We start from the raw sequence: 25,605 nt of genomic DNA on the forward strand, positions 1-25,605 counted from the left end.
TTGATGCCAGTGGTTGAATCTGAAGAAGACTACCAATGGCTCTGAGGACAATGGGAGACACAGACATCTGTCCCCATGAACCCTTCAACTTCGCTGGCTTCTCATCATTCCCAAGTGCACTGTGTGAGTTCCCCTGAGGTCTGAGCTCCTTATACAACTGGCCTTTCAGTCCTGGGTCAGTCTGGACAGGCTGTAGCAGAGTGCTAGTCCTCAGCCCTTGTCAGTCCACAGTCACATCAGTTCCCAGTTATACTTGGGAACCGCTTTGGCGCACACCTCAGGCCTTCTCTTGGCCAGTCCCCAGGACCACCTCACTGGTGACTGCTGGTATCCACACTTGAATTTCCCCAGCTACTACTGGATTTTGTTACTGTGTACATGCAGGAAGGGAATAATAGTCCTCCTGCTAATGGGAATCTTAGAAGGCAAAGCTGCAAAACCAGCGGGCATGGATTGAGCACTAAAAAGCCATTAGAATGCTTGCCACCCAACTCGGACTCCCATCCTAGAGTCAGGTGTTCACAGAATGACTTAGAGTGACGATCCATCACCCTAATTTCAAAGAGACTTTCATGTGACCAGGTACACTTTATTTATCCCAGCTGCCTTCCCCTCTTGGTGTCTACACATTCATTCTCTATGTCTGTCTCTCATTTCTCTTTTTCAAATAAGATAGTCGATAGTGTTTTCTGGCTTTCCTGGTGGCTCTGATGGTAAAGAATCCACCTGCAATGCAGGAATGTGTGTGTGTTAGTCGCTCAGTCGTGTGTGTCTCCATGGACTGTAGCTCACCAGGCTCATCTGCCCATGGGATTCTCCAGGCAAAAATACCGGAGTGAGTTGCCATTCCCTTCTCCAGGAAACCTTCCTGACCCAGGGATCGAACCTGAGTCTCCCACATTGCAGGCAGATTCTTTACCATCAGAGTCACTAGGGAAGCCCCCCCCCCACACATCGTTTTCTACATTCCACATGTATGTGTTAATATACAATATGTGTTTCAATGTTTCTGACTTACTTCACTCTATGACAGAATCTAGGTCCATCCATATCTCCACAAGTGATCTAATTTTGTTCTTTTTATGATCTGATCTGATGACTAATACTCCATTGTATATATGTACCATATCTCCTTTATCCTTTCTTCTGTTGATGAACATTTAAAACATCATACCCTTTACAATCCCAAACACAGGCGCATTAATTGGATATTAATTTGGCTCTAGTAGAACCCAAGCTTAGGCAAAGAAGTGAGATCCACACATTTCAAATAATTGAGTGCACCCCCTTTGGGCACAACCTAGAACTACAGTGGCCATGCTGATGAATGTTCCGGGTCAACGCCACCATTCACTTAACTGTTCTTGAAAGCAAAGACCCCCAAGTCAGGCAGGATGGGGTACTTGTTTTGATTGTCTTGCAGAGGTCTCCAGAAGACTAGTGAGAGATCAAAGATGCAAGAGTACCTAGAACAAAGGGCGGGAAGACTAACATGACTCCTGCTCTCCTCTCTAGGCTCCTTACCTAAGCATTTGCAATCTGCTCATCTTCCACCTGGACTGACTTTCCACTCTGAAGAGGCTCCAAGACTGAAATCAAAGTCTTCCAAGTAAGTGGCCCCATGGACATCCCCATATCAACCCTGGAAGGAGGGTCCCTTCCAGGGGTGATGGGACTCTGAAGGATTCTCAAGTAAACCGCTACCAATTGCACCTTTAAAAAGCTAATGCAAAACTAACATTAGTGGACAATCTTGTAAAATTCTGGTAGATATTGGGGCTATGCTCTCTGCTTTAAACCTCAGTCATCTGGAGCTACAGATAGGGGCCTAGGAAAACTGACAGAAGCTGAGCATCCTTACTAGGGTCCTCTCCTGAATGTGTGTAGTGGCTAGGTGAGGGAGCAAGGAGAAATCTTACCTGTCCCTTTCTCTCCAAATCTTGGTTATCATATCTACATACATAAACACATGATGCAAACCAAGATCTTAGTAGATTTTGTTGTACAATTTTAGCCAGGAGGTAGGTGTGATACTGTAAAATTCATTAGTTTATAAAAGAACAGTTGGATACAAATCCTTCATCTTGCTTGTCTACTTTCCTGTCCTGAGAACTTGGGTTGGGCTCCATTTTTGGTCGGGGCCTACTCATCATTTTCAGCCCTCAGGGGAACTCAGTCTTGCTTTCCTTTGGTCATCTATGGGAGTGGCTCTGAAACCGAAGTTCTGGACCCTGGTGGGCTTCTCAGGTGGCGCTAGTGGTACAGAACCTGCCTGGCAATGCAGGAGACATGGGTTCGATCCTGGGTTCGAATCCCCTAGAGAAGGAAATGGCAACCCACTCCAGTATTCTTGCCTGGAGAAGCCAGTGGACAGAGGAACTTGGCAGGCTACAGTACGTGGGGTTGCAGAGAGTCAGAAATGACTGAAGTGACTTAGCACACAGCACTAGATCTTGGGAGGGTGGTGTCTTCTGAACCCTTCTGGGAGACACCTCTCATGTCCTTGGGGTGGGTTCAGTACTGCCGGGATACCTACTGTTTGTCCCAGCTGAAACCTGACAAACATATTTGAAGGGTTTCTTTTTTTAAGCAGCTTCTTTGCCAGAAGTTGTCCAAATTGGAAGCTGGTATCAGAGTTAGTATTCTTGCCTGGAGAATCCCCATGGACAGAGGAGCCTAGCGGGCTGCAGTCCATGGGGTCACAGAGAGTCGGACACGACTGAGTGACTAAACATATACACACACACACCAGAATCAGAGGAAAATGCTTTTTAGGCCCTCTCCCCTAAGCCAAAATGAACCTAAGTACCTGGAGGGAAAGAAATCATTTCAAAAACAAGCAGCTCTAAGTCTAGAATACAAGTTTTTTTTTTTTTGCTTGTTTGTTTGCTTTGTTTTTCCATCTTAGTTGAAGGTCTTCTCCAGGATACTCAGAGGTGATTTGAAGATAATGTAGTTGGGTGGGTGGGTCAGCCTAGGATGTCATTCAGGCTGCAACCCCCAGTCTATGAAGAATTAAAAAATGACTGTTCTTAAGTCTTTACAACAACAGAAATGCAGTTCTAAAAGCAATTCAAGGGCCACCCATCCTCCTTATCAATCCCCAAACCTCGCCCAGCCATGGGGATGCACAGAGCCAGAAAGCCTGTGGAGACTGTAAAAGATCTGGACTTAGGAGCCAGGCCTTCTCGGGGGGACTTACGTCCTTTCCCTGTGCCTTCTGAGATGCGGATATTTTGCCTGGTCTTCTCTAGGAAGGAAGATACTTCTCATCAGAAAGAAAAAAGAAAAAACAACTCAAAGAAGAAATAATGGTAAAAGAATAGCTATTTGAAACCTAGGCCTGGTAGAAAATCTTTGATTAGTGAAAAGGCTTTACCATCTGAGTACATAACCTTACTTTACTCCATCTGCCAAATCCAGAATTTGTATCCAATTGTTTTTTTATAAACTAGTGACTTTTGAATGATCATACCTGCCTCATGGCTAAAATTGTACAACAAAATCTATTAAGATTTCTGTCTGCATCCATCTGTGTGTGTATGTTATGTGCTCAGTCATGTCTGACTCTGTGCGACCCCACGGACTGTAGCCCACCAGGCTCCTCTGTCCATGGGTTTCTCCACTTGCCATCTTCCCAACCCAGGGATTGAAGCCAGGTCTCCTGCATTGCAGATGAATTCTTTACTCTCTGAGCCACCAGGGAAGCCCGTGTATGCTATAGATGTGTGATATTTTCCTACATGCAGATGGTATTACCAATGTTAATATGTAAAGAGCTCTGCTGAATTGGCCTAAAGACAAACACACATTCTATTAATCAAATATACTTTCAGAAATACAAATACTTTCCAAGATCATGTGATCTATGATAATCTTCAATAAACAAGCTAGTTTAAGCTTGTTGATTTAATTAAAACAAGCATGCTTTAGAGTTACCAATATTAAATATAATACTTTTATTCTACCTAGGCTTACTAAAAGTCCAATAAGCTCATGTAATGTATTATGGAATTTTTTTTTGCAAGAAAGGTAACTTAAGGTGATGGTTAGCTGTTTAATGTCTCATGAACTTTTCATCAGTATCTAAATGTAATTAAACAGAAATTTATAAATACACTTTTCAACAGTAACTATGCTTTATGGTCTTTTCCAAGGTCTTTTTTGGTAACTTGGAACCCTAAAGTTGTATTGAAATAAGTCAAATGATGGATATTTACTGAATATCTAGATTATTTTCAAATACCATAAAATACTGAAACTATTACTGAATACAAGTTTATCAAACTTATTTTTGGCTTCCTTTTACTGAGGAACTAAAGATATTTGGATCTAGTAGTAAACACCATATTGAAAAATGTATTATGATAAATATACTTTGGGAAATTATGAAATGTTATACCAATCCCCAGAATGCTTGTTTAACAGTCTACAATTGCTCACTTCTTAGTTTATACCAGGAAGGAAGGATTCTAAAGGATAAGACTTCTAATCACTATATGGAATTATAATGACTTAGAAATAATAAGTATGAAAGGAAAAAACTGGTTGTTCCCAACTGAAAATAAAATAGGACACAATTTGATTGAACACAAGAAAAATTGTAGAAGGTTTGCAGAAAAGAACTCTTAGGAAAGGAATTTTATGTGTGGTCAAGCTAGTTTGGAATGGATTAAGTTCACTGTAGAAAAATCAGAATTTGGTTTCCTCTCCATTAAAATAGCCAAAGTGTTGTACTCTTGGTCTTCTTTTCATAAAGACTATGAAAATTAACCTTTTAAAAGTAATCTGCCTGGACTGCAAAGGTTTTATAATTGACCAAATTAACGGACTGTGCTTCATGTTATCTCTATTAGGTCTTGAATTCCTTAAGAAAACTCAACCTTCTTAATATTAAAAGAGGTAAGTTTTGCTTATAACTACATAATTGTTTTTACCTTTACCATCTTTTATTGTAACTTCAGCTAAGTAGATAATGACTAAAGCATTATCTAATAATGATCTGTGATCCTATTTAATCAAATGTTCAAACTTTTTGATATTTTCCCCAAATCAAATTTTATGTAGTCTTTTTGACCTCAAACTAACTTTGATTTCCCAGAGGATCTCTGGGAAATGTCAAGGGATTTGTTTCTCCTATGGTAAGATGTTAAAATAAATTAGGTTTATTTGATATGTTAAATTATGCAGGAAGCATTATCAAATAAGAAGTGATGCTAAGCCTTCTTAGGTTATATTTGTATGGGTGCATGCAGGAGAAGGGGACGACAGAGGATGAGATGGTTGGATGGCATCACCGACACAATGGACATGGGTTTGGGTGGACTCTGGGAGTTGGTGATGGACAGGGAGGCCTGGCGTGCTGCAGTCCCTGGGGTCACAAAGAGTCAGACACGACTGAGCGACTGAACTGAATTGAACTGATGCTGTTAAAATTAATGTTCTGAAACTGTGTGACATCCTAGAAATTTGATATGTTCTTATATAATAATGTTATCATATTTTCCCAGCTATTATCTTGATTAACCATGAACATTTTTAAATCTTCCCTGCTGGTCTAGTGGTTAGGATTCAGCACTTTCACCACCACAGCCCATGTTCATTTCCCGGTAAGGGCTTCCTTGCTAGCTCAGTGGTAAGATACATAAGAGATGTAGGTTCGATCCCTGGGCTGGGAAGATCCCCTGGAGGAGGGCACAGCAACCCAGCCCAGTGTTCTTGCCTGGAAAATCCCACAGACAGAGGAGCCTGGTGGGCTACAGACCATGGGGTCACAAAGAATCAGACTCAACTGAAGTGACTTAGGATACACGCAATGCAACCATGGACATTTTTAAGTCTATTTTCATTTCACCCTGTGTCTGCAAAAGTCAACTTCATGAAAAGAATCCTACCGTGTACTCTTGATCACTGACAGCACTTGCCAAATTACTAGCTATTGAAACTTGGGTGCATTTTCACAGGTGACATAGGCTCTACCTGACATCCGGTCCTGTGCCAACATGGAGACCTCAAAAATCACACTGAGTAGAAAGAGAATTAGCTGACATAGAGGTAAGAAGTCAGATCAAGAATGTTTAATTTCTCCTTCCTCCTCTGATCATCCTTTTCCTACATCTTACATTATGAAGGTCTTTACGATTCGTTTGTGTACTTTTATTGCCTGGCTCTGGCCTGGAAAGATAATGCCATTGGCCCTGTTCAGCCCATTACTAGGGTGGAGAGGATACTAATCCAACCTTCAAACAACTGCTGGATTTGCCAGGATTCTGGTACTTCTGTAATTCCGTCAAAGCCTCAGGTTTCCCAAAGAAAGAAACTCAGCCTCTTTATCTTTCATGTTAGACTCCCAAGCCTGGGGAACTTTGCATCTAGGCTCTGTACAAAGAAAGGGACACGAGGCAAGGAGAAACACAATAAATCCATCTGCCGTTTCACAGACCCTATACTTCACTGGCCTCCATGGCTGTCATCTTTCCAGTCCAGAGCCACAGACTCAAATGGGAATGACCAGGATGCCTTCATGAATCCAACTTTACTTCCTTCAGCAGATTCCTACTAAACTGACTAGTATGCTTACCTTTACTGCAAATGAGGCTATGATCAGAAACTGTTCCTTGCTCTTGGAATCTGCTGCTAAAGCAAGAGCTGCCTGACAGAAATTCCCAGATACTTTGCTCAAAGTTGTTCTTGATAATGAGACAGCCTTTCATTATTTCTTAACTAACCAAGGTGTCCATGCCATGGGACATGAACACCGCTTGCTATTGGTGAATCGACATTTTGAGGAAGTTGCGACCCAGCTCCCCAGACTATCACTGGGGTCTGTCTTTGGCTTTCTCTGATAGGTTTGGGACTTGGGGAGCATGTCTCTGCAGCGCACAGACATTGGGTATTCTGCTGATAATCACAGTGGTCTCCCTAGTGAGATATACTCTCAAAAGCTTTTAAATGCATGTTCACAGCTGATCACCACCACACAAATGATCACCCTGAGACTGGAACATGAGGAAAGGATCGAAGAGCCTGAGCAACATAAAGAATGCAGATCTGACCTTGTGACCTCTGAATGCCACGGAGATTCAGCAAAACACTGTAAGAGCCATCACTGGTGGTGGGGGGGCGCTGATACCTTAAATTTTTATCACATCTCTCAGACTGTGAGTCTGATTTCCAAGGGGGAAATAGTTAAACACAAGGAGAAACAAGCATACAGTGGAGTTTCTTACACTAAGTTCCACTTCAGCAAACCAAGACCTAACCTAAGGAAGGTTTTGACTCTCCTAGAAATGAATCTTCAACCAATCCATCAGGAATTGCTGGATCCACTAGTTAGGTCATCTGCCTGACTGACCCCTGCCAACCTCTAAAGGAAAGGAACCCCGCAATAACGAACCTGCTTTTTTGCCTAGTGTAAACTGCCTTCTTCCCACGCCCTTCCACCTATAACATCTTTCATTCTGTCCTTACTTTTCTGAGGAACCCTCCATGCTGTTTCCATAGAGGCTCCACATCCCTAGCCACAGTGTAGGAGGCTTCCCTTTTTCCACATCTTCTCTAGCATTTGTCACAGACCTTTTAATAATGGCCACTCTGACCAATGAGAGATGGTGCCTAATTATAGTTTTGATTTGCAATAACTATAATTCAAAAAGATGCATGTACCCCTGTGTTCACAACAGCACTATCCACAACAGCCAAGACATAGAAACAACCCAAATGTCCATCAACGGATGGATGGATAAAGATGATGAGATGTGTACGTATGTTGCTGCTAAGTCCTTCAGTTGTGTCCGACTCTGTGCGACCCCATAAACGGCAGCCCACCAGGCCCCACCATCCCTGGGATTCTCCAGGCAAGAACACTGGAGTGGGTTGCCATTTTCTCCTCCAATGCATGAAAGTGAAAGTGAAGTTGCTCAGTCGTGTCCGACTCGTAGCGACCCCATGGACTGCAGCCTACCAGGCTCCTCCGTCCGTGGGATACACATAAAACTACAATGAAGTGTCACCTATAACCAGTCAGAATGGCCATCATCATAAAGTCTACAAATAATTGCTGCAGAGAGAGTGGAGAGGTAGGGGATGTATGTTGTTGCAGCCGCTATGGAGGGGAACAGCAGAAAAGTTCTTTTAAAAAAACTCAACATAGAATTACCGACTGATTCTGCAGTCCCCACTTCTGGGTGTATATCCAGAGAAAACCACAATTAAAAAAAGATACACACACCCATGCATTCCTAGTAGCACTATTTACAATAGCCAAGCTATGTAAATGACCTAAATGCAGATTGGCAGATGAATGAATAAAGAAGAGTGGTACCTATATACAATGGAATTATTACTCAGCCATAAAAAAGAAGGAGATAATGCCACTCGTAGAAACATGGCTGGACCTAGAGATGATCATACCAAGTGAAGTCAGTTGAAAGAGAAAGACAAATGCCATAGGGTATCACTTATATATGGAATCTAAAATATAGCACAAATGAACCCGTCTCTGAAACAGAAATGGAATCACAGACAAAGAACAGACTTGTGGTTACCAAGAGGGCGGGGCTGGGCAAGGATGGGCTGGGAGTTTGGGGTTAGCAGATACAAACTATTTCATTCAGGATGGATAAGCAACCAGGTCCTGCTGTATACAGCACAGGGCGCTATATTAAATATCCTGTAATAAACCACAATGGAAAAGAATATAACAATTATGTATATGGGTGAATAACGGAGTCACTTTGCTGTCCCCCTGAGGCTAACCACCCCAACATTGTACGCTGACTCTATGTCACTGAAAAAGTCTCCCTGTACAGCTCCTCACAGTTCCTTCCCATCTGTTAGACTGGATGCTGCACGATTCAGAATCACTGAATAAAACCAGTAAGATCTTAAAATTCGCTGGGATAAATTTTAAACAGGATTAACGTTAAATTGTTCTCATGGGCATAATTACTTCAATTACTGTTATTAACTGCCATTTGAGGGATTCGTTTCTGTCACTGGAATAAAGCTTGACTGACCTCAGTCTTCACTGGTACATAAGTAATCTCTGTCCCTTATTGATGAGGTTCTTCCAGATTGTTCCTGGTCCTATTCCTTTACGCTCTCCACCCACAAGCACCAAACTTAAGAGAAACTTCACATAAGAGAATGAGAATGATGATGGTGACTTACCCTCTATCCCACGTCATCCCTGCCAGATATATATGTGACATCACAGAAGAAAACCATTGCTTGTAAGTTCAGTCATCTCTCTTCCTTGCTCAAAATTCTCCAAAGCCTTCCCACTACACTTACAATAAAAGACAAGCTCCCACCATGGTCCACACGGCCCCTGTGGCTCCCTCTAGAATCTCCATGTGCACCGACGGGCTCTAGTTCCCTGAACAGATCAGGCTCTGTCCTCTGCAGGGTTTCCCCACTGTTCTTTCTCTGGAACACACCAATGTTATTCACCGTTACCTTCCTGAAGGTCTTCCTTAAATATTACTTCCTTAAAGAGATGGTCCCTAACCAGCCAAACAGCATCAAAGCCCATTCTTCGCATTTCTCTCTCAACTAGTACCACTTCGTTCCCTTTGTGGTACTAATTATCACTTAAAATATACATATAAAAACGTGTGTATATATACTTATTTATTTTTTATATTTTAGCCTAGTTATACCTACCCACAACTGGATTCAGGGGACGCGGGATGGTATTTGGCCATGTCTGGAGACAGTTTTGGTTGGTATGACCAGGTAAAGGGGGATGCTAATGGAAAATGCTGGGTAGAAGCCAGGGATGTTTCTACATATCCTGTAATGCACAGGACACCTCTCCCCCTCACAAACCTATAAAAGTATTATCCAACATAAAATGTCAATATTGCAAAAGCTGAGAAACCTTGGTCTAGTTCTACCACTGTATTGAAATGCGTTATGAAGGCAGTGCCTTCCCCAGCTTATTTATCTGTGGTCCCAGAACCTAGAAAATACCCTCTTGGATGCATGAGTGGATAATATCAAGGAGAAAAAGGTAGATGAAGTCCCTCAGAGCAGAAACTATCCGAACACAGAGACCTCACATTTTACTTGGAATCCCATTCTGTTGGGATGGGCTCCGTCAAAATAAGCATCCTTGCCCGAGATTCTCCAGTTCTCCCCTTTGAAGTCTACTTATACCTGAAGCATCAAGTATTCCTCTGTTGGAAATCTTGTCATGTACAAAATTAGAGATCTACAGCAAAAACAGACTTACCCAAAGGTGAGGCCTGCCGGGCACAGACAAAGCACAGTGGATTCCAGCCTGCTGACTTCCCCCTAGTGGTCTGATGCAGCAGTGCAGCACTGTGTCATTGGAGGGGCCAATTGTATTCATACTGTCAGGCCCCCACAGCTGAAAACATGAAACATCTTTGACTTAGACGCCAGCATTCGGCTATGAAACAGACTATGTATGGATCCAGAGGGGACCCAAATGAGAACTTCTCAGGCATTTCCCCTTCTGTAATATCTCAGGATTTCAGTGGCGATTATATGTGGCATTTCTGCAGAAATCACCTCATCATTAAAAAACAAAATTCCTCTAGAACAAAAGTTTAAAAATTTTTTTATGAAAACACAAATAACCCTGGATAGCCAATGCAATCCCGAGAAAGAAAAATGGATCTGGAGGAACCAGGCTCCGTGATTTCAGTCTATACTACAAAGCTATAGTACTGGCCCAACAAGAACAGAAATATAGATCAATGGAACAGGATAGGAAACCCAGAGGTAAATCCATGCACCTATGGGTCAGTTAATCTACCAAGAGAGGCAAGACAGTCTGTTCAGAAATGATGCTGGGAAAACTGGCTAGCTACATGTTAAAGAATGAAATTAGAACACTCCCTAACACAGTACACAAAAATAAACTCAAAATGGATTAAAGACCTGAAGGCAAGAGACTATAAAGTTCTTACGGGAAAACATAGGCAGAAAACTCTGACAAAAATGGCAGCAAGACTTTTTTTTTTTTTTTTTGGATCCAACACCCTGAATAATACAAATAAAAGCAAAAATAAACAGGACCTAAGTAAACTTAAATGTTTTTGCACAGCAAAAGAAACCATAAACAACACAAAAAGACAACCTACAAAATGGAAGAACATATTTGCCAATGAAACTATGAACAAGGGATTAATCTCCAAAATATACAAACAACTCATGCAGCTCAATATCAAAGATAAACAACCCAACACAAACCGGGCAGAAGATCTAAACAACATTTCTCCCAAGAAGACATACAGATGGCCAAAACGCACACAAAAAGATGCTCAACATCACTAATTATTAGAAAAATAAAAAATACAGTGTGGTATCACCTCACACAGGTCAGAATGGCCAATATCAAACAGTCTAACAAACAATACATGCTGGAGAAGGTGGAGAAGGTGGAGAAAGGGGAACCCCTCTACACTGTTGGTGGGAATGTAAATTTGTGCAGGACACTAAGGAGAATAGTATGGAGGTTCCTTAAAAAAGTAGAATTACCATATGATGCCATATGAAGCAAATCAGACAAATATCATATGATAACACTTATATGTGTAATCTAAAAAAAAAATATATATATATATATACACACACACACACAGATGAACTTAGCTACAAAACAGAAAAGAATCACAGACCTAGAAAACTTATATTAACAGTTATCAAAAGGGAAATGTGGGAGGAAGGGATAAATTAGGAGTTTGGGAGTACTGTATACAGTCTAACACATATACAATAGATCATCATTAAGGATCTACTGCAGAGCACAGGGAACACTGCAGAGCACTGGCATAACCTCTATGGGAAAAGAATATGAGATGGAATAGATCTATGTATATGTGTAACTAATTCACCTTGCTGTACACTTGAAACTAATATTGTAAGTCAACTATCCTCCAATGAAAATTAAACTAAAAAACCTCAATTAGAAGCAAACACTCCTCCTTTACCTACTGGACTATGCATATGGTGGCAACATAGATGACAAGACAGAGATTAAAAAGGAAATGACATACATCACATGCCCCCGGCTGCCAAGTAACAGTGAATGTGAAGTGCCCCCTCAGGGTCAACAGGATTCACCCAAACTTGCAAGTCTATGACATTCAGAAAGGGGACATGTACTTAACTCTTCTTAGAGAGTGTCCTGCTCTCCTTTCTATAAGGAGATCACTTGGCTTTCATGATAATGTCAACAATTCTCAAAGGACGCAGAGGTCAGCTTCCCAGACTGGAGAGTTAGGATGGGCCCACCTTCTACTATATTCTAAGGGACTAGGCACATTTGCCTTCCCAGTTCCAAGTGATTTGTAAACATCTTCAGCAAAAGGAGAGAACATTTTTGTCAAAGGAGCAGCCCCTGTCCCCTGAGTTTCTGTTCTCTGGTCAGGAGGATGTGTAGCTAGTTCTGGCAGAGTGGGGGGAGGTTCACCCGAGATGCAGGTCATCACTGAAATGTGACTGGACGGTCAGCGGTCTTTGTAAACTGGTGTGGATTTGGTCAGATGCTGAAAATGCTGCGGCAGACCAGCCCATTCTATCGTCACACTTCCTTGTGGCTGAGCAAACATCCCAGGGAGGATTCCTTAGCTTGAAGAAGAGGTGGAAAACCCTCCACTCTGTCGTCTGTGTTCCTGAGGGGCCTATTCATGTGTCTCCCCTCACCCTCAAATTATTTAACCTGGAGCTTGGAAATCATCCTTGTCATCTAAAATTTGGGGGACAAAAATTAGGCAGACTATCAGGCTTATGTATGACTGCACACCTCAGGCTACACGTTCCATGTCAGATTATACTAACAATATAACTTACTTTAAATACCACTTCATTTCTAACTCTGAAGAGAGTCTAATGATTAATTCAAATTAAACTACTCCAAAGCCAAAGTGGTATGTGTTATAAAACACGAAAGTGAGCTGGCTGAAAATTTTAATTTTCCCTACTTATTAGCTTTCTGCTCTGGGAATAAATTGAAGGTGTTAATTTCCTGGGTTTCAGATCTATTTTAAAATGCACCAGGCTGAGAGAGAGGCAGGGGGTGGGGGTGGGGTGGACGGAATGTAGAATAATTTTCTCATCTTTGAGAGAGAATTAAGAAACTTGGTTATCTTTTCAAAATTGCCTTCTGAGAGACTATTTTAGACTTTAGATGATGCGCTCTGGTTACCTGGTCCATATGGTACTTAACACAAGACAGATGCTTACTGAAGTGGACACATACTCCAAAAATTCATAGGCTGAAGATCTAACCGCCGCCCCCCGCCCCCCCCCACCCCCCGGCACTGTGACTGTATTTGGTGAAAGAGCCTTTAAGGGGTAGTTAAAGATAAATGAAGTCATAAGGGTGGGTCCTAATCAGATAGGAATGTGCCCTTATAGGGAAAGGAGGAGAGGGCACACAACTCTCTCTTGATGAAAGGCCACGTGAAAACACAGCAAGAAAAGAGAACCTATTGGAAGTTATCCCTGCTGGAATCCTGAGTGCAGAATCCTAGCTCCCAGAACTGTGAGAAAATACACGTCTGTTGTTCAAGCCACTCTTCTGGCATTTTGCCCTGACAGCTTGAGCATATTATACACAACTCTACCAATTTCTCTTATATTAAAAAGGAGAGACATTACTTTGCCAACAAAGGTCTCTCTAGTCAAAGCCATGGTTTTTCCAGTAGTCATGTATGAATGTGAGAGTTGGACTATAAAGAAGGTAGAGCGCCAAAGAATTGATGCTTTTGAACTGTGGTGTTGGAGAAGACTCTTGAGGCGACTCTTTTGGACTGCAAGGAGATCAAACCAGTCAATCCTAAAGGAAATCAGTTCTGAATATTCATTAGAAAGACTGATCTGAAGCTGAAGCTGCAATACTCTGGCCACCTGATGTGAAGAGCTGATTCATTAGAAAGATGCTGGGCAAGATTGAAGGCAGGAGGAGAAGGGGACGACAGAGGACAAGATGGCTGGATGGTATCACCGACTTGATGGACATGAGTTTGAGCAAGCTCCAGGAGATGGTGAAGGACAGGGAAGCTTGGTGTGCTGCAGTCCATGGGGTCGCAAAGAGTCAGATGTGACTGAGCGACTGAACAACAACCTACTCCTCTGGTTTGATCCGATAAGCACTGCACCATATAGGGCAGTGAAATCTCATTTACAGGAATTAAATAATGAAAACAGCTGTCCCAAAGTCCATATATTTTAAGCTGTTAGAGTCAAGTCTCTTTCCTCCATAACAGAGTCTTCATAAATAATATTATCTATTAGCCTACTGGAATCACACTGTCCTTTCTAGATTGTTGCTATTTCTAGGTATAGGGTTGCTGGAGATGCAGACTATAAATCCTCGTTTCTACTCGAAACAGGACAGCAGTTGAGGGTAAACACACACACACACAAAACAAACACTAAATAAAGGCCGGTAATCGAATGAATCAGTGGATATGCACAACCAAGTGGTCAGTGTGTAGCTGGAATGACGCCTCTGCCTCTTTCTAGAGGTGAGCATTGATCTTTAGTGGCTCAGTCGTGTCTCACTGTTAGGGACCCCCTGCACTGTAACCTACCAGGCTCCTCTGTCCATGGGATTTCTCAGGCAAAAATACTGAAGTGGGTTGCCATTTCCTTCTTCAGGGGATCTTCCCGGCCCAGGGACGGAACCCACATCTCTTGCACTGGCAGGTGGCTTCTCTACTGCTGAGCGACCAGGGAAGCCCTGGGTCGTACCCTTCCCTCATGAATCCTCACTTCACTGCAGTCAGTGTGGGGCATTTTGCAGCACCCCCGGCTTCTCCTCACTGGGTGGGCAACCCTGCCCCACGTGTGACAGCTAAACGTGTCTCCTGTGCTTGTGTGCTCGGCTGCATCCCACTCTCCGTGACCCCACGGACTGTAGCCTGTCGGGCTCCTCCGTCCATGGGATTCTCCAGGCAGGAGTACTGGAGCGGGTGCCATTTCCTCCTCCGGGGAATCTTCCTGACTTGGGCTCAAATACCAGCGAGGTGGGGTGGTGGGTCAAGCTCTAGGAGCTCACTGGGACCACTGTCACTCCTGATCCTGCCACCGCACAGAGTGCCCCTCAACCAACTGGCGCTAACATGTGGGGGTGGATCACAGGTGCCTCCTCCTCCGAGACTCGATTCCACACACTTGAGATAAACATAGGATTAGTGAGTTGCACATGCACTTAGAGATTTCTGATCCAAATTACATTATTGTACAGCTGAAAAATGTAAGGTGAATGAGCTCACAGGATCAGGACTCCCAGTCCACACTTTACCTCTGCACATTAAAATATTTATACCCGGAATAATTTTAATATGTACCTGAAAGGAGAAGAGCCAGTTGGTAATGAGTACTGAGTGCCAAGCACTGAGGATAGGGAGAGGGAGAAGAAATAGGTCCAGTTCTTTGTAAAATCATGCCCTCAGCAAGTTGTGAAACACCCCGGAAGGCTGTTGGAGTAAGGACTAGATCTGAAGTTGCTGGTACACAGTAGGCCTTCAGGAAAAGTGTGCTGGCTACATCAGCTCATACCTATACTATAATGGATGTATGTGCTAAGTCGCTTCAGTCATGTCTGACTCTTTGTGACCCCATGGACTGTAGCCCACCAGGCTCCTCTGTCTATAGGATTCTCCAGGCAAAAATACTGGAGTGGGTTGCCATTTCCTTCTCCAATAATGGGTGTATACCCCACCTATTTTTTTTTCCCACCTATTTTTAAGAGGAAGGAACAGTGACCCTTGATGTTTCGAGGAAAAGTTGCCTCAGTTCACTAAAAAGAAAAAAAAAAATCTTGGGAGCCATGCTTTGGGGTTCTAAAGTAAAATGGCAGATATATTCTGCTTGTGAGGAGGACATGAATTTGGAGGGGTCAGAGGGCTGAGTGTTATTGCCTGAATTGTACTCCCCCAAATTTATATGCTGAAATCCCAACCCACAATAGATCCAAAAAGTGACTGTATTTGGAAAAATGGTTATTAGATAACTAATTAAGTTACAGTGAGGTCAGTAGAGTGGCCCTCATCCAATATGATGGGTCTCCTTAAGTGGAGGAAATCTGGGGACAGACATACACATGAGTAGAGAGAAGACCATGTGAAGATAAAGGGAGAAGATGGCCTTCTGCCAGCCAAGGAGAGAGACCTCAGAAGGAACCAACCCCACACCTTCCTTTCTGACCTCCAGCATCCAGGTCTGTGAGACGATGCATTTCTGATGATGAAGCCCCACCCCACCCATAACTTGAGACACAAGTGTTTGCAGCAAGTTACCGCAACAAGCTTCTGCCTCTGACTAGTTGAGATCTTGTGGGTTTAACACTGTGTGTAGATCTGTCATGCTGACCTTTCTCACCTCAAAAGGAACATTTCTCATTGTCTTGACTATGAGCTGCTACTCTTCCAATAGAGAACAATTATTTCCTAAGATATCTAACTTTAAGGAACTAATACCATTTGAAAACAGAGGACATGATCCCTGATCCACATCCTCTGAAAGCCAGAGCATTCATTTGTATTCCAGGTAATGTTTTTGAGATGAACTTGCCACCTTAGGTGTGTGCGTGACTTCAAACATACTTTGATCCATGTGAGAAAAAATTGAAAAGACCAGATTTCATCTTGGTTTTATATGCATTAACTGTAAGTGCCAAAAATAACATGGAGTATGCTTTATCGCTTTTCCGACCTGTGCACTTGATTTGATCTGAACCACAACACTCAGACTTGGAAGGATGAATTTCCAATTTATAGACAAGAAAGCTGAGGCTCAAAAGGTTACTCAAAACTGAAGAGCCTGGTAACAGCTGAGATAGGAGAGTGGTCCAATGATGCTTCTCTCCCACTCAACCACTGACCCTTTTAAACCAGCCAAAGGTAGGCAACAGAGTTATTACTTAAGAGTATCTAGAAAAGGCAAACTAAAAGAACTTCTTGCTTAGGCCCTTGGACTTGGTTACTGTAAGACATTAGTAAGGTTAGATCCTGATATGACCAACTATTTGATTCTTCTTATGGACTGAACTGCATGCACCCCAATTCACACACTGAAGTCTGAACCCTCTGATGCCTCAGAATGTGATCTTATTTAGAAAGAGGACCGCTGTGGATGTAATTAGTTATGATGCAGTCATCCTGGAGTGGGTGGGCCTGTAATTCAGTAGGACTAGTGCAATGGCACCCCACTCCAGTGCTCTCACCTGGAAAATCCCAAGGACAGAGGAGCCTGGTAGGCTGCAGTCCATGGGATCGCTGAGAGTCGGGCACGACTGAGAGACTTCACTTTCACTTTTCACTTTCATGCATTGGAGAAGGAAATGGCAACCCACTCCAGTGTTCTTGCCTGGAGAATCCTGGGGACGGGGGAGCCTGGTGGGCTGCCGTCTATGGGGTCACACAATCCCTGGGTCGGGAAGGTCCCCTGGAGAAGGAAATGGCAGCCCACTCCCATATTCTTGCCTGGAGAATTCCATGGACAGAGGAGCCTGATGGTATACAATCCATGGGTCTCAAAGAAACAGACAAGACTTAGCCATGTGCACGAGTGCCCTCATGCCAAGGGGGCATCTGGACACAGTCACGCATACAGACAGGATGCCAGGTGAAGAGGAGGCAGAAGGTGGAGTGTTGCTTCTACAAAGAACACCAAAGACTGTCAGCAAAATCTCGGAAGCTGGGGGAGCGGCAATGAGCAGTACCTGCCCTGGCACTCAGAGGACCCAGCCCCACCCACAGAGGACCCCCGCCTCTGGGCTGTGACACAGCACACTTCTGTGGTTTAAGCCACCTAGTCTGTGCTCCTTTGATTCAGTGTCCTTGCAAATGATACAGTCCTCATACCAAAGATCCTCAGATAATGGTGTTGAACTGATAGAGGGGGTCTGCCTTCCAGACATTTCATTCTGGAGGATCCAGTCTGTCCAGTTACCTCACAGAACTACTTTTTACTACCAAACAGGATGGCTACTTCCACCCAGTACAATTAGGGAGCCACATGTCAGGTAAGGCCTGGAAGGGAGGGGCCCAGGGTGACACTGGAGGAGTCCCAGAAGAGAGAGCTGCCAGAGAAACTGGCCTTTGAAATGGGCCTCCTTCCTCTCCTGTGATAAGATCTCTGGAACTCCTGATATCCTAAAATAGCTCCCATTCTCCCCAGAGAACAGCTCTACGATGACCAACAACATGCCCCCTTTGAAATGACCCTTCTTAAAAAAAAAAAAAAAAGAAATGACCCTTCTTTGGGCTCTAATGACAATATATATATATATATAACCTGCACATTCTCTGCCTTCTTGTTCTCTTTTAACTCTGTCTCTGCTCACCTTTTCTCTCCTCTCCCCTTTGCTGATATTGTTAGTGAAGTGCCTTGATGCCAACAGATATAAAATATCTATATCTATCTAACCGCTGTACTTGTTGCCCTGTTTTATGCTAGAATTTCATCATTTTCTCTGGCCCTCCAGATGTGGAATTTGGGATTCTTCTCATTCCTACTTTCTCCAACAAATCTTGTTCAATCTTTGAAAGGTCCCTTGCATGGACGTGACTCAGCATTCCCAAGGCGCCACTTCAGAGCCCGCCCTCAACACAATGGGTGGCTACTAGAGGATTTGAAAGAGTCCTCCTTTCCTGGAAGTGTTCCCACTGCCACTGTCAGCACTAATGTGTCTAAACAGGCCTTCCTAAAGCCCAACTTTCCCTTCCTGCTCCAATCTTCCCAGGGTTGTTGGCCAGGGGAAATACAGACTTTGAAAAGACAAAGAAGAACAGTCAGAAGGTTATAACTCAACCTATCTGCAGTAAGAAAAAAAAATTTAAGATACACTCAGGTTCACTGAGGCCCCCAAACTTTTCAGACTCTGAGTTAGGTACTCTCCATACATGATTTCATTAAAACCTCATGACAATTCAAAAATAGTAGGTTACATCACTGTTGAAGTGAAGTGAAGCGAAGCAAAGTGAAGTAAAAGTCGCTTAGCTGTGTTCAACTCTTTGCGACCCCATGGGCTAAATAATCCATGGAATTCTCCAGGCCAGAATACTGGAGTGGGTAGCCTTTCCCTTCTCCAGGGGATCTTGTCAACCCAGGGATCGAACCCAGGTCTCTACAGATAATTTGCTAATAGCTTAAGTGGAAAACCTGCAAGCTACTATATAGCACTTTCTAGACATTAATTTTTTTAATAATTAAATTTATTTTTAATTGAGGGATAATTGCTCTACAAAATTGTGTTGGTTTCTGCCAAACATCAACATGAGTCAGCCATAGTTGTACATTAAAATTTTATAATGTGTGAAAAAGCATTCTGTAAACTGAACTCCACGTGCAGGTTTTGCCGGTGTTCTTAGCAGTTCTTACAGGATACTAGGATTATCACAACCAAGTGTAACGGCATTGTTATTCTAAAGCCAGATGTGAGTGATCTGTAGTTTTGCAGTTGCTGAGTGTGTAGGCACAATTACAATTTTCTTTGCAGGTCCTACTTCACATCCCGTCGCCGACCCTCACATGGCATGACTCAGAGCGGCCATCCTCAGCCCTCGTGTGAAACAGCAACCCTCCGCTCTGATCTCTCACACGCTTTACTCTTCGTCACAGCAATTGCCGTCAGCTCACTTTTTGCATTTTTGTCGAATGTGAACTCTGATGAGTTTGGTGTGTTGCTGTATCTAATTCTCAAAGAGTCTTGTTTATTGGACTTGATTACCTCTCCTTATAAAGGGCTGCAACTCAGAGGGGTTTGTGCCTGTCCTGGGGGCTTTGGCTTTTCAGCATCAAGTTCCTGTATTACTGACACTGCTTCGCCAGCTCCCGCAGCCCCCTGGTGGTTCTGCCCCTCTTACTGAGCCTGCACTAGTTTGCTTTCAGATTTCACCTCCATCCTTGCTCAAACTGGGTCAGCTGCACCCTGCTTTGTGCCCCAGAACATTACATCTGTCGCCATAGCATTTATCATCACTGTAATTTTCCACTTATTTGTGGGATGACAAAAAGAACCGCCATGTCCTCTACCTGCCCACAGTTTCCTGACAACAAGGGCCATGTCCATTTTGCTCACAGCGGGACCCTTCCTCAGGGTGTGCATTCAATGGATATTTGTGGAAAGTACGAGTGAGAAAGCACATGTTCAAAGCCAAGGTGCCCTCCTGCACTTTGAAAGAAAGGGCGGCACGGCACAGGCAGGATGATGTGGGTGGGCACGTTTCATGCCTAGATTTTGCTCAGCTTTCTACCCCGTGTGCCTACCTCAGAGCAGGTGCTTAACGAATATGATCACTAAATGACTGAACAAGCTGATGCCCTAAAATCCATCCCTGAGCTATTTATGATTCTCTGCTTTGCAGTTTTCAGGACAGGAATAATTCTGGTGTCTGATTTGGGGTTACTCCTTTCCAGGCTTCAGCTCTTTTGTCTGAAAAATGGAGATTACCTGAATGGATAAAGGAGATGTGGTACATTTTTTACAATGTAATGCTACTCAGCAATAAAAAGGAGCAAAAAGGGGTTATTTGTAGTGATGTGGATGCACCTAGAGTGTCATACAGAGAGAAGTCAGAAAGAGAAAAACAAGTAGTGTATACTATCACATATACATGGAATATAGAAAAATGGTACAGATGCACCTATTTGCAGGGTAGGAATAGAAACACACGTAGAGAACAGAGCACAGGGAGGAGGGGAGGGTGGGGCAAATTGGGAGATTAGGACTGACATATATCCACTACTGTATGTAAAACGGATAGCTAGTGGGAACCTGCTCAGCACAGGCTGCTCAGCTCAGGGCTCTGGGATGACTTAGAGGGGTGGAATAGTGGGGTGGAGGGAGGCTCCAGAGGGAGGGGATATATGTACATGTAGCTGATTCATCTGCAGTAGAGCAGAAACTGTACACAGCATTGTAAAGCAATTATACTCCAATAAAACAAATAAATGGAGGTTATCACGCCTTTTTTCTAGAACTGCACATATTAAGTGACGTAATGGATCCAGACATAAACTTACAAAGTCTGATGAGGAGAGAGGGCTGCCGTTCTAGGCTCTCCCCCAGACTCATCAGCAGAATTTAACCCCCTCCGCTGCCGTCTATGGGGTCGCACAGAGTCGGACACGGCTGAAGCGACTTAGCGGTAGCAGCAGCACACCCCTTTATCTTGAACTCAACTATCATGTCCCGGCTTCTCTTGGTGAAAAGTCCACTGGGCTTCCCCTGATGTCAGCACAGAGCAGGCTGCCACAGTTACGCCTCAGTCGGCTTTTTCCATTATAAACTCCTATTTTCAGGAGCTCAGTGTGCTAGTGGAGACTCTCTGGTTTCATCATTTTCTGTAATTGCTGTGAGCTGTCACCTTCCAACACATGAATGAAATCTCACATATTTCCTTGGTCTGAGCAGCCACAACCAAGAAACCACGTTTCATTGATACGAGCTGTTGTCTTTCATTTGAGAAGGCATTATAAAACTAAATGATGGAGAGAGTCCTGTGATGGTATATGGGTAAGAAAGGCATGTTTTGAATATCCAAGCACATCCCTTCCCTCTCACCCTCAACTGCCAGGACTAATGTGATACACATTTTACAGGTACATGCCGGTGGACGTGAATTTCATGCATAATTCTGGCAGAGTCCACATCCTGTGTTTAATTAACTAAATGACTTGAGCCATCCAATCCTTGTTTCTACTCATGTATCACAATTAGAGCAAATGGTAGCCATGGAAACTATTGGCTCCATCATAATTCTTAAAATGAGGATGGCTTTATTTTGGAGCCCATCAAGCACACAACTCTGCACAGCATGTGTTTATGGTTATTTCTAAATGGGGATTTGATCATTTTCTAATGAAACGGGAAGCTCCTCATTTCTGACACATGTCATTATAAGGAGTCTTTCATTTCACTCAGGTTTGCCAAGTTCTAATCATTTCCAGGTCCTTCCTATTTATGTTCAATTAGAGAGATATTGAAGTTCATAAAAATAGATCTGAATTCACCATGGGGGTGGGGAAATGAATCCCTATTCTATGGTCTAACAAGGAGAAGATAAAAATGTGTTAGGCTAGTGCTGTGACAACCAGGAAATTAATTATTCACCTGCTTCTTTGAGATGGGTTTTTCTCCTTATTCCTGTGAGGCAAGAATATTCATTTTGGTCATTTTACCACCAGAGTCTGCTCCACTGCTGACAAGGAAACACAGGCACACTATTTGAATTCTGGACAAGGCTGCTATAACGCAACTGGCAAGAAGATGGAATCTGTTTCCTGAACAGGAATTGCTAAATGGGAGTTTTTACCTTTTGGGTCATTTTAAAGCAATTTCTGTGCTCAATAACTGGATATCAGAATGAAGAGAAAAGTAACAGGCCACATGCCTCCACCAGCATATAACAGTCATTTCAGGACCAAAGTCACATACATACACGGATGGGGAGTATTTATAATACTGGTGCTGGGCCCACATGACAGTATGCTGCCTGCTCTGATACAGACATCAATCTTGAGGAAGCCCTCCGCACACTCAGTGCTGCCTACGTAGGCACATCATCTATAGCTAGAACGGTGTCTTAAACATCAATCCCTGGATAACATCCATGTTTCAGTGCTTTGGCTCGGAAGACATGGCCAGCACAGCGGCTGACAATGAGCCCCTGCTGGATGGGTCCCTCTGGAGTGGCTTCTGGAGTCACACCTCACACTCTTGCTTTGTTCTAAAACCGACCCCCTTTACTCCACTAAGTCACACTGGGTAGCACGTAGACCCTTGATATCTTGCTTTTTGTCTTCTTCATCCAACCTCCTGAAACCAGGCGGTTCTTTCCATGCAAAGGCCAATGTTTTCTGAAATCCACCCCTTTCTCCCTTCCATGTAAGTGCCCACAGGCAGACTCTGCCACTGTGTTGCACAGTCTAATTCAGACATTTACTGACACCTGACATTTGGCGACCGAGAGTGCCAGGCTGCGACAGTACAGGAGCGGCTGAGAGGAGCTATCCCACGTCCGAGGTCAGGGGCAGCGCCCAAGAAGAGCTACCCCACGTCCAAGGTCAGGGGTGGCAGCAGAGAGGAGCTACCCTACATCCGAGGTCAGGGGCGGCAGCTGAGAGGACCCCACACGTCCAAGGACCAGCAGCTGCACAGGCAAAGGAGGGCCGAGAGGAACTACTCCACGCTCAAGGTCAGGAGGGGCGGCTGTGAGGAGATACCCCTCGTCCAAGGTAAGCAGCAGCAGCTGCACTTTGCTGGAGCAGCCGTGAAGAGATACCCCACGTCCAAGGTAAGAGAAACCCAAGTAAGATGGTAGGTGTTGCAAGAGGGCATCAGAGTGCAGACACACTGAAACCATAATCACAGAAAACTAGTCCAATCTGATCACATGGACCACAGCCTTGTCTAACTCAATGAAACTAAGCCATGCTGTGTGGGGCCACCCAAGACGGGAGGGTCATGGAGGAGAGGTCTGACAGAATGTGGTCCACTGGAGAAAGCAATGGCAAACCACTTCAGTTTTCTTGCCTTGAAAACCCATGAACAGTGTGAAAAGGCAAAATGATAGGATACTGAAAGAGGAACTCCCCGGCTCAGTAGGTGTCCAATAAGCTACTGGAGATCAGTGGAGAAATAACTCCAGAAAGAATGAAGGGATGGAGCCAAAGCAAAAACAATACCCAGTTGTGGATGTGACTGGTGATAGAAGCAAGGTCCAATGCTGTAAAGAGCAATATTGCATAGGAACCTGGAATGTCAGGTCCATGAATCAAGGCAAATTGGAAATGGTCAAACAGGAGATGGCAAGAGTGAACATCAACATTCTAGGAATTAGCGAACTAAGATGGACTGCAATGGGTAAATTTAACTCAAATGACCATTATATCTACTACTGTGGGCAGGAATCCCTTAGAAGAAATGGAATAGCCATCATGGTCAACAAAAGAGTCTGAAATGCAGTAGTTGGATGCAATCTCAAAAATGACAGAATGATCTCTGTTCATTTCCAAGGCAAACCATTCAATACAACAGTAATCCAAGCCTATGCCCCAACCAGTAACACTGAAGAAGCTGAAGTTGAACGGTTCTATGAAGACCTACAAGACTGTTTCAAACTAACACCCAAAAAAGATGTACTTTTCATTATAGGGGACTGGAATGCAAAAGTAGGAAGTCAAGAGCTACTTGGAGTAACAGGCAAATTTGGCCTTGGAGTACGGATGAAGCAGGGTAAAGGCTAATAGAGTTTTGCCAAGAGAACGCACTGGTCATAGCAAACACCCTCTTCTGACAACACAAGAGAAGACTCTACACGTGGACATCACCAGATGGTCAACACCAAAATCAGACTGATTATATTCTTTGCAGCAAAAGATGGAGAAGCTCTACTCTATACAGTCAGCAAAAAATAAGACTGGGAGCTGACTGTGGTTCAGATCATGAACTCCTTATTGCCAAATTCAGACTTAAATTGAAGAAAGTGGGGAAAACCACTAGACCATTCAGGTATGACTTAAATCAAATCCCTTATGATTATACAGTTGAAGTGAGAAATAGATTTAAGGGACTAATCTGATAGAGTGCCTGATGAACTATGGATGGAGGTTCGTGACATTGTACAGGAGACAGGGATCAAGACCCTCCCCATGGAAAAGAAATGCAAAAAAGCAAAATGGGTGTCTGAGGAGGCCTTAAAAATAGCTGTGAAAAGAAGAGAAGTGAAAAACAAAGGAGAAAAAGAAAGATATAAGCATCTGAATGCAGAGTTCCAAAGAATAGCAAGGAGAGATAAGAAAGCCTTCCTCAGCGATCAGTGCAAAGAAATATAGGAAAACAACAGAATGGGAAAGACTAGAGATCTCTTCAAGAAAATTAGAGATACCAAGGGAACATTTCATGCAAAGATGGGCTTGATAAAGGAGAGAAACGATATGGACGTAATAGAAGCAGAAGATATTAAGAAGAGGTGGCAGGAATACACAGAAGAACTGTACAAAAAAGATCTTCATGACCAAGATAATCACGATGGTGTGATCGCTGACCTAGAGCCAAACATCTGGAATGAGAAGTCAAGTGGGCCTTAGAAAGCATCACTACAATCAAAGCTAGTGGAGGTGATGGAATTCCAGTTAAGCTATTCCAAATCCTGAAAGATGATGTTGAGAAAGTGCTGTACTCAATATGCCAGCAAATTTGGAAAACTCAGCAGTGGCCACAAGACTGCAAAAGCTCCGTTTTCATTCCAATCCCAAAGAAAGGCAATGCCAAAGAATGCTCAAACTACCGCACAATTGCACTCATCTCACTCGCTAGTAAAGAAATGATTCATTTTGATATTTGGCAAAACCAATACAATATTGTAAAGTTAAAAAAAAAAATGCTCTGAATTCTGCAAGCCAGGCTTCAGCAGTACATGAACCGTGAAATTCCAGATGTTCAAGCTGGTTTTATAAAAGGCAGAGGAACCAGAGATCAAATTGCCAACATCCACTGGATCATGGAAAAAGCAAGAGAGTTCCAGAAAAACATCTATTTCTGCTTTATTAACTATGCCAAAGCCTTTGACTGTGTGGATCACAATAAACTGTGGAAAATTCTGAAAGAGATGGGCA

At 43.3% G+C, this 25,605-nt stretch overlaps 1 protein-coding gene and 1 long non-coding RNA gene across 4 annotated transcripts in view; one reads left to right on the top strand and one right to left on the bottom strand.

The window, feature by feature from the left end:
• GRM7 (glutamate metabotropic receptor 7) overlaps positions 1-25,605 on the bottom strand; it is a 940,532-nt gene that overhangs the window by 111,801 nt on the left and 803,126 nt on the right. The window lies entirely within an intron of this gene.
• On the top strand, positions 3-11,550 carry LOC104975516 (uncharacterized). The gene is made up of 5 exons (XR_001494718.3): positions 3-123; positions 1,516-1,609; positions 4,857-4,902; positions 5,964-6,054; positions 6,966-11,550. It is a non-coding gene; the product is annotated as an uncharacterized lncRNA (long non-coding RNA).

The sequence above is a fragment of the Bos taurus genome, chromosome 22, assembly GCF_002263795.3.
Source record: "Bos taurus isolate L1 Dominette 01449 registration number 42190680 breed Hereford chromosome 22, ARS-UCD2.0, whole genome shotgun sequence".
NCBI classification, from domain to species: Eukaryota; Metazoa; Chordata; class Mammalia; order Artiodactyla; family Bovidae; genus Bos; species Bos taurus.